The sequence below is a fragment of the Eutrema salsugineum genome, unplaced genomic scaffold (assembly GCF_000478725.1).
Source record: "Eutrema salsugineum unplaced genomic scaffold, Eutsalg1_0 scaffold_4, whole genome shotgun sequence".
NCBI lineage: Eukaryota > Viridiplantae > Streptophyta > Magnoliopsida > Brassicales > Brassicaceae > Eutrema > Eutrema salsugineum.
In genome coordinates, this window is record NW_006256686.1 from 6,408,443 (window position 1) to 6,418,266 (window position 9,824).

Below are 9,824 nucleotides of genomic sequence, written 5' to 3' on the forward strand. Positions count from 1 at the left end.
TGTTCACACACGCCCAAGATGGCAGACCAGTTCGAACTCTGCACAAAGTTAAAGACAAAGGTCAATTTCTTATCTCTTGTGACATTAAAGGTGAAATATTTCTTAACATTCTTTGTAATTCTGGAGCTGCACATGATGTCCAAACCTACTGCTTTGAGACTTGACATTAAGCACATTTCAAGTACCAGAACAAAGATTAGCTTAGCAGATGATTCAAGTGCAAAACCAAGAGGGATAGCCCGAGACATTCCTCTATAGATTGGAGATTGCATAGCACCTGTCGATTTATACATAGTGAATACCAAAGATGACTCATATCCAGTTATTCTTGGATGGCCTTTCTTAGCAACTGCTGGAGCTATCAAGGATTGGCCCAACAGGAGAATTTCTTTTCCCAATATCGACAAGGACATCTTCTATGAAGCTGATAACACCGTATTTTGACCACTTTTATGGACCATTTTAAAATATTTTTCTATGTTTTTAATTGCTTTTAAGTACTTTTATTACGTTTTTCTAGTATTTGTAGTTCCAAGACTCTTTTAAGGTAACTTAGGGAAAAGCTTAACAAAATGGATAGAAAACCAGATTTCAACTCAGAGTCAAACCGTCAGAAGTTCACCCATGATTGAAGACCTTCTCACCGTCTGATCCAGCTCAAATTTGGAGATCTTAAAGATGGAAGTATCAGCTTTCCAGCACACTTTACAGCTTGGCAATCCAACGGTTCACTCAAAAGATACGCGAAGAGCAAGATGTCCCGTAAACCAGCCGGCAAGCGTTTCCACCCGCGGCCAACAGAGTATTTCCCGCGGTCAGAAGCACCGCGACCGTGGCCAGCCATCCATTTCCCGCGGTCACAGCCATCCCGACCGCGGCAAGCCAACTCCAAGCCCGAAGGCCCATTTCTGAAGCCCACAATGATTCCCTCATTTGGAGAAACCCTAAGTGACGTCCAGAGATGTCTTGAGCTCTATAAATACATGTCTTAGGAACCCTATTTCGGGGGGATATGCTATTTTTCTTATTGTTTTATAATACTTTTTAAGTTTTAGCTTTTAGGAAGAGAGAGATTTGTCTCTTGAACCCTTGTTCTTTCTTTTTCAATTTCGGTTTCTATTCTACTTATTAATACTATGTTTTGGATTTTGTTCATTGTGTCTGAGTAGTTTTATTGTTGGGATAAAGGGATTTTTCGATGGGGATTTATATGTTCGATGAGGATTCCATGAGCTTTTGAGCCGAATCTTAGAACTTTTTCTTCTGAATTCGTTTTTACTGCATGAGAGTAGCGTCATGAACTACAATCTGATCCAGATGCTTGGTGACACGAAAGTGTTCATCCGGTATCAGATCTAGTTTGGGAGAGCAAAACAACCATAGGAGTGGAAACCTACCTATGGGCGATTTGTGAATGCTGACAAGTCTTAAACATAATGCATCTCTTCTCTTCCAGAGCCAGAGTGGAAACCTACTGGTCAGGGTTGAGAGAGATAGTTGTCTATGATCACGACAGTGGCGTATTCATACGTCCGTGCCTCCAGTTCGAAAAGTTTAAGCTAAGATCTTATAAAATTTACTCTCTAGCAATGTTTTGAATCGTTCGTACCCTTGAGAAAACTTCCCTGAACCACAACGCTTTCTTTCCTATAGATTCACACCGTTTTTATTTCAAGCTTTAGTTCAATATTTTCATTCATTTTTAGTATATTTTCATTTAAGCAATTAGAATATCCGTTTTTTCTAATTTTCATTCATTTTCGTTAAGTTTTGTTGTTAGGCCATTTAATTTCTGTAGTTTCTTTTTAGATTTCGTTTTTACATTTTAAACACACCACCAAAACACCCACAAAACCGTTTGGTTCTAGACTTCCTTACTTTATAATTCTTTCAAAAGCTTTTGCAGGAAAAGATCCTCCTTCCCTGTGGATTCGATCCCTAAGTATTACAGTCGATCAGCTGTGCACTTGCGGCTATTGATTGCATTTAAGGTAAAACTTGACAACCCTCACACACAACACCACAATCAAGTTTTTGGCGCCGTTGCCGGAGAAGGCACGTGTTTTCTTTTCCGCAAAAGCCCAAGAAAGGTTGGTAAATCGACTCTAGAACCCCCTTTTCTGCATATTTCCATTTTTTGGTTATTCTGTTTCCATTTCAGAAGATATGGATCCTATAGATCGAAATACACACTATGAGGAAGGTTTCTATAACACTCCTCAAGCCACCAGACGCAGAGAGAAGCAGTATCTACGCGATCTCTACGAAGAAATTCGAACCAACGACTACAGAACGTTCCAGAAATAGCCCTACGCACCTCCAATGGCAAACCCTAGATATTCTATGTATCTCCTACCTCACCAGGTTTTCCAGCAAGATGAGAACGTCCAGCTCAGCAACAGATTGAGTCAGCTCGAAGGCGTGATCAGACAGTTCATAGAATCTCAAGCAACCGCTAGAGCTGCTCTAAACGAAAGGATTAACGGGATATCAAAACTTTTCAATGAGAAAATCGATAACCTAACCTCACAAGTCAATTCAATAGAAGAACGAGCAACCAAGGACGCAGCTATGATCGCTAACAGGTTCAACAACATGGAGGAAGAGCAGGCAAAGCACACCTATGAGTTTCGCAACACCAAAAACAAAGTCATGGACCTGGATTTCAAACTTGATGATGTGGACAAAGCCCTAAACGAAGCTAAGAACGAGTCTTATGACTTTACAGTCAAAGTTTCAGAGAAGGTTTACAAAGTCATTGACAAAACCGAAGAGCTTGACTCAAGCATGGACAAAGTAGTCTATGCTCTTGATGAAGTTGAAGAAAAGGTTGAGGAGATCATGCAAGGACTTGGAGAGCGGATTCCAGCAACCAAAACTAAAGACTCAAGTCCAGAGAAGAAGTACATCAAGCCAGAAGACCCAGGAGACCACCCAGGAAGCAAAGGAGGAAGCAACAGCAGCAGAGCAGCTCGGAGACAAATCCCCACGGTCGCGTTGGCTCCGACCGCGGCCAAGAAGCCCTCTCCCGCGGTCGTGTTAGGTCTGCCCGCGGCCCATGGTCGTTTTCCCGCGGTCGCGTCACCTGCAGTCAAGGCCAACCGTAAAAACGTTCCAAAACAGTCCCGTTCAGCTCATACAAGCATCTGTACGTCTGGTACACCTCCTGGGATGACTAAGCCACTCCATCAACAACTGGTTTGCTCCATAAGCACCCAAAGATCTGAAGAAGAGGACAAGTCATGGCCTTGCAACATGACTTTGTCTTGTGAAGATGAGTATGAAGAATAATACTCTGAAGATGAAGAGTATGGATTGTTTGTAGAAGATCCAAACGCAGGATATTCCTCAGAAGATGGCTCAGGAGAAATTCAATGGATCACAAACAACATCAGTAGAGAGAAGCTAGTGGAGTTCAACAACGTAGTCAGGTCATTCCCTGCTCATTTAAGCTTTGATGAAATATGGAAACTTGGTCGTTTGCAAGTCTTTTTCAGGTACTGCAAGGAGTCTAAAGAGGATATCCATAGATACTTTATGAGAGCTCGATACATGACAACACCAGAAGCAGCTGTCTATGCGATTCACCTCAAATAGCCAGAAGACTGCAGCCACTACACCAACAAAATCAGCAAGGAAAAGCTCGACGAATTCAATGATGTGGTTCGTAATTTGCCTGAAGGAATCACTTTTGCTAGAGCTTGCAAGGAATTCATGATAGGCCACTACTTCTGTGAGAGCAAAGAATCAATCCCTGAGATAGAAGACTTGTTCAATCATGCCAGAAGAGGTAAACATGTTCGAACACTTCACAAAATCGAAGGTGTAGGTCAGTTTCTGATCTCTTGTTCTATTAGAGGAGAAATGTTTAAAAACGTGCTATGTGATTCTGGAGCTTGTCTTAACATGATGTCCAAGGCAATTTCTTTGAGAATTGGTATTAAACACCTGCGCAGGACTAGAGCAAAAATTAGTTTAGCTGATGATTCAAATGCAACACCCCAAGGAATAGCTTATGAAATTCCTTTGAGAATAGGAGATTGCATAGTGCCTGTTGACTTGTACATTGTCGAGACGAGAGATGCAACATATCCAGTGATTCTCGGATGGTCTTTTCTAGCAACTTCCGGAGCTATAATGGACTGGCCAAACCGTAGGATTTCATTTGCTAATATCGACAAAGATGTCTTCACAGAAGCTGTCCCATACAACAGCAAAGCAAGAAAACGTTCTGAAACAGAAGAGTTTGAAGAAGAACTTTGGAGTGACGAAGAACCTGCTAGGCAAAGCAAGGAGATGTCGAAAAAGACTTGTCTTAGGACAAGGTCTTTTTCATCAGACTAGGCAACGTCCAACACCAAAAGTCGAGCTAAACGACTTAAAACAAAAGCGCTTAATGGGAGGCAACCCATTTAGGTATTGTTTTCTTTAAGATTTTTCTTTCTTTTTCTTTTGATCTTTTTCTTTTTCTTAGTTTCAGGTGTTTCTTATAAAACAAAAAGCCAAAAAAAATCAAAAAACCAGAAAAAACCAAAAAGAAGGATGGTAACTGACTGCTCGGCGCAGCAGGAACCAAGGACAAGTAGGAAGAGGCCGCGAAATAAGCCCCCGCGGTCGCAGACGTTCTGATCGCGGGAAACGCCTCCTCGACCGCGGTCGCGTGATTCTGACCGCGGCCAAGCACTTGTTTGCCGCGGTCGTGTGACTCCTGACCGCGGCAATTGGTCGTTGAGATCAAACCCGACCCCAAACCACCCACTTCACCTCATTTCACCTCACCAATCACCACTCCACCTCATTCATCACTCTCCACCACCTTCATCACCTCCTAATCACCTTCCCCAACCTCTTCGGATGAATCCGGTTCATCTCCACCAGCATCCCGGATCCATTTAGGTATTATTTTCTTTAGGATTTTTCTTTTTTTTTTCTTTTGATCTTTTTTTTTTCTTAGTTTCAGGTGTTTCTTATGAAGTGCTCGTGTCAACTACGTGAGGGAACAAGTTTTACCTTTAACAAAACAAATGAAAGCCGCAAGTGCACAGCTAATCAGTTGCAGTATTTAGGGATCGAATCCACAGAGATTTGTGTGCCTGGTATTCTTCTACGGTTTTTAACTTTATGTCTAGACTAAATTGGTTTTAAAGGTTGGTTGTTTTTCTTGCGAATTAAACTAAAACAAAAGATAGCAAATAAATCTATCCTAAAAAGCAGGTAAGAAAATCGAATGAAATGCAATTAGAATAAGCAAATATCGAATGAAAGACTAATAAGGCAAGTAAGATATCGCATGAAAGGTAAATAAAGCAAGTAAATAATGAACTAAGGAAATTGAAACGCAGGTCTAGGAAAGCAAGTAAAAATCGATGGAATTGTAAACTATGGCTAAAAACGCTGAGCTTTTGGGAACTCTAAGGGATCATAATCGGTTTTAACATTAAGGTAAATAGATTGGGATTGACAGATAACGATATATGGTTTCTAGAGCTAGAGTACGGCGGTATGACTACGTCACTGTCGTGATCATAACCAACTGTTTCTCGCAACACTGACCAGTAGGTTTCCACTCTGGCCCTGGAAGGGAGAGAACGCAAGAGTTGCACAAGACTCGTCAATACTCACGATCTCGCCGCAGGTAGGTTTCCACTCCTACGGAAAAATTGCCTGTTTCATTCTAGGGCTGATACTTAATGAAAACTTTCGCAACACTAACTATCTAGATCAGATACTAGGTGATCAATCAAGCATACATGCAATAAGAACAATAATAAACAGAGAACAGGTCGAAATCCCAGATCTATAAACCTGGATGTCTTAATCGATTATGAGAGCCCCTTTCGGGAACCCTAAGCCCAACTCGGGATCTACTCAGACATGGCTGAGTTCGACATCATCATTGGTTTTAATAAAAGTAATGAAAAACAGTAAAGAAAAGAGATAAAGAAAGCTTCTCTATTGAAGAACTCGGACTTGAACAATCTTCTACAAAAATCTCATAAAAACGGCTAAAGGAAAAGGGTTTCTGTAAATTATGAAGGGTTCTCTCTAAAAATGACCTCTATGACATGTATTTATAGTCTCCAATACTCCATGGTCTCTAGGGTTTCGGAATTGAGGCTGAGAATGACTTTGGGCTTCAGATAAGTGGGTTTTAACTCGGAGATTGATTGCCGCGGTCGGGAGTGTTGTGACCGCGGCAATTGGCTGTTGGCCGCGGTTGGGAAGCTTCTGACCGCGGCAAATAGCTTGTTGGCCGCGGTCGGGTGAGTTGCTGACCGACTTCGAATGGCTCCGAGGCTAATGAAATATCTTGAGATCCAACCGTTGGAATGTCTCCAAACCAAGTGCATTTGAAAGCTGGTTGATTCTTCTAAAAGTTGTCCAATTTTGAGGGTGATCAGACGGTGAGAAGGTCTTCGTCTCTCCATGAGAGTTCTGACGGTCTACATTTATCCAAAAGAGTCTTTTTGTTCCATTTTGTGCCTCTTTATCCCAAATTACCTGAAAAGTCTTTTAAAATCCGGAAACATAGAAATCCTTTGAAAACCTTTGAAAATGTAGTAAAAACACCTATAAAAGATATTAAAATGATCCATAAAAATGGTCAAAATCCGGTGTTTAGTCTTTTGTTTGTCCTCAAACAAAACAAAGGCTAAATCTCGGCGAGAGGTTTGAAAACGCAGGAACTAAACAAAATCTCAGAGACCAAACTTCTAGACCATTATCAATCAGTATGCATCAATCGGGAAAAGCCTAGAAAATTCTCACTAGCAATACAGGCATAACTAGTCTGTTAATCCGTCATGCAGAAATCTATGCACTAAGATCTAACTTCCAGTCAACTAGCTCTTAACATTCATTAAAAATCTCGGTGGTTCTCATCAAAGAAAATCTAGGCAAGGCGATCTAGGCTAGGTGTCAAGAAGGATTATTTTGGGGGGTAAGGCTTAAAGTGTTTATGGGTTACCTGAAGATTTGGAGGATGCGGGATATTATGCAAAACCGCAAGAGAGAGTGAAGCTGTTGGTATCCACAGTTTTCAGTCACTTTCTTCTTGACATAGATTCATGGTCTTCTTCCTCAGGTTCTCTCCAAACTCCCCCAGACTTAGATTTTTGTAAATCTTTCAAAACAATAGCTCCTTAAACGAATAGTGGTTGCTCATTGCTCCACAAATTTTGACAATCTAAGACTCATTAGGCTTTTTGTTTCCCTTTCTCTTTTCACGTTTTTTTTTTTTTTTTTTTAAAAGGAAAGGGAACACCTTTAGATATAGAGTCTTAGAGAGCACGAATTTACGAGTTAATATCTGTCTTGTAAAGCTTTATTATGTTTCTGATACTCTTCCTTCCCAATTCCATTCAGTCTCCTTTGTGACTGACTGAAAACTGCGTCGCTCCTCTTCTCTCCGACGTTTTTGCACATATCTACTGATATAAACTAAAGAGAGAATGCATGAGGATTGAAAACAAGGGTTTTGGGTTTAGGGTATTGTACCAGATAAAGATAAACTGGTCATCTAGGACGACAAAGAGTGGTAAGAGTGAGGGTAAAAGACGTCCTAGATATGTATGTCGATGCCTGCCTAAAATCAATGATGAGAAAATTAGATGTCAATATTAAGGTCAAATAATATGAGCTAGTATATCCTGTCAGAAAGAATCTCCATGAGTAGAAGTCCTCTGGTGGGAGTTTGTAGTGCAAGTACTCTAGCTACCGCCTAGTCTAGTGCTAACCACAAATTTAAGTACAAAAGAGAACACACCCTTTAGAATGACCTAAAGGGGGTATTTATAGCTTCTGGGGTTGTTCTGGACACTTAGGGCTTCAAAAATAACGAAAGGAATTGATCTGGGCTTTAATTAAGTCGTCGGGAAAGTGAACAACCAAAGTCCGCGGTCGCGGTGGCTCTACCCGTGGGAAAATGGGTGTTGGCCGCGGTCCCGGCACATGCTCTCTTCTGGAACTGCATATGCTGTCATTCTTGCATCGAGATTATCTGAAGATCTAACCGTTGGATTGTCTCCAAACCAAGTGCATTAGAAAGCTGGTTGGATCTTCTATGTTGTCCTAAATGTTGGGGGTGATCAGACGGTGAGAAGGTCTTCATCGCTTGTCCTACTTCTGACGGTCTGCATTTATCCAAAATTGTTCATTTGTTCCAAATTGCATATCTTTTGCCCAAGTTTCCTGTAAAGTCTTTTGAAACTCTAAAACATTGAAAACACTTTAAAAACATTGAAAACAGAGTTAAAACACCTGCATAAGATACAATTATTATCCATAAAAATGGTCAAAATACGGTGTTATCAACTCCCCCAAACTTACCTTTTTGTTTGTCCTCAAACAAACTTAAGTCAGGAAAGAAATTTTTGAAAAATCGCAGGAACTAAACAATATCTCAGTGACCGTCCTTCTAAACCATAACTTATTGTGAAACATCTATTTGGATCTAGTCTTGAAAATTCTCACCAAAATACAAGCAAACTAGTCTGTTAATCCGTCATGCGAAAATCTACACACTTAGATCTAACTTCCAGTCAACTAGCTCTCTACATTCATTAAGTATAGTAGTGAATTCTCATCAAAGACATTATTCAAGGTAGACGGCGTTTGGCATTAAGGCTATATAAGTGGTGGAGCTTAGTTGTTTAGGGTTACCTGAAAAATATGAAGGATGCAAGATATTATGCAAAACCGCAAGAGAGAGAGGGACCTGTTAATGACCACAGATTTTCAGTCACTTCTCCTTTGCCAAATGTTGTTGCATAATCTTCCTCTTTTGATGTAAACAGCTGTTCCCCCAGACTAAGATATTTTCCGGGAATCATAAGATAATCTCCAAAACTCTATATAATCGGACTCAAACTTGCCTTAAGTTCAAAATTCGATCCTCTTAAACTCTCTAAGGTTTTAGATTTTCTTTCCTTTCTATTTTTTTTCTTTTCTCGGATTTTTATTTTTATTTTTTTTATTTTTTTTTCGGAAAGAGGAAACACCTTTTATAGAGAGGGAGTCTAAGGGACGAAATTGTACCAAGATTTTGAAGTTTTTCCAAGGCAAACTGAGTTTTCTCCTTTTGTTGAATTGTTCCAATGAAATCGCAGGTCTCCGTCTTCTGTGACTGAAAACCGCGTTGATCCTCTTTCTCTCCGACGTTTTTGCACATATCTGCATATAGGACAATGAAAAGCAAGAGTGCATGTGGTTTGAAAGAGGTTAAGTTCGGTGGGGAACTAGCTAAAGATGAACTAGCCATTCAGGATCAACAAAGAGTGGTAAAAGGGTAAAGGAGTCCTGAATGTATGATTCGTTTCCCTGATATAATGCTTCAATGAGAAAATTAAGTCAAAATTAAGTCCAGATAAAATGAGCTAGTATATCCTGTCAGAAAGAATCTCCATGAATAGAAGTGCTCTGGTGGGATTTCGTAATGCAAGTACTTAGCTACCGCCTAGTCTAGGCCTAAATCACAAAAAGAGCAAAAAACGAGGAAATAGCGTAGAAGCACACTGGTCTAATTCATCATAGTATTGTTTATTGTGTTCCTGGTTTGAAAACTTTTTTGAAAAACATTTTAAAAACAATTTTTGAAAAAATTTATGAAAAACATTTTGAAAAACATTTTGAAAAGTTTTATGTGTCCAAAATAAACTCAAAACAAATCAAATTTCATTAGTAACATGAACATCCTCCCCCAAACTTATTTCACACTGTCCTCAGTGTGATAAATCTTGGAAAGAATGGTAAAGAATATAGAAAAGTTGAAATGTCTAAGTGAACTTATCGTGCTAGAGAGTGCTGCTCGTCTTTTGTATTTGTTC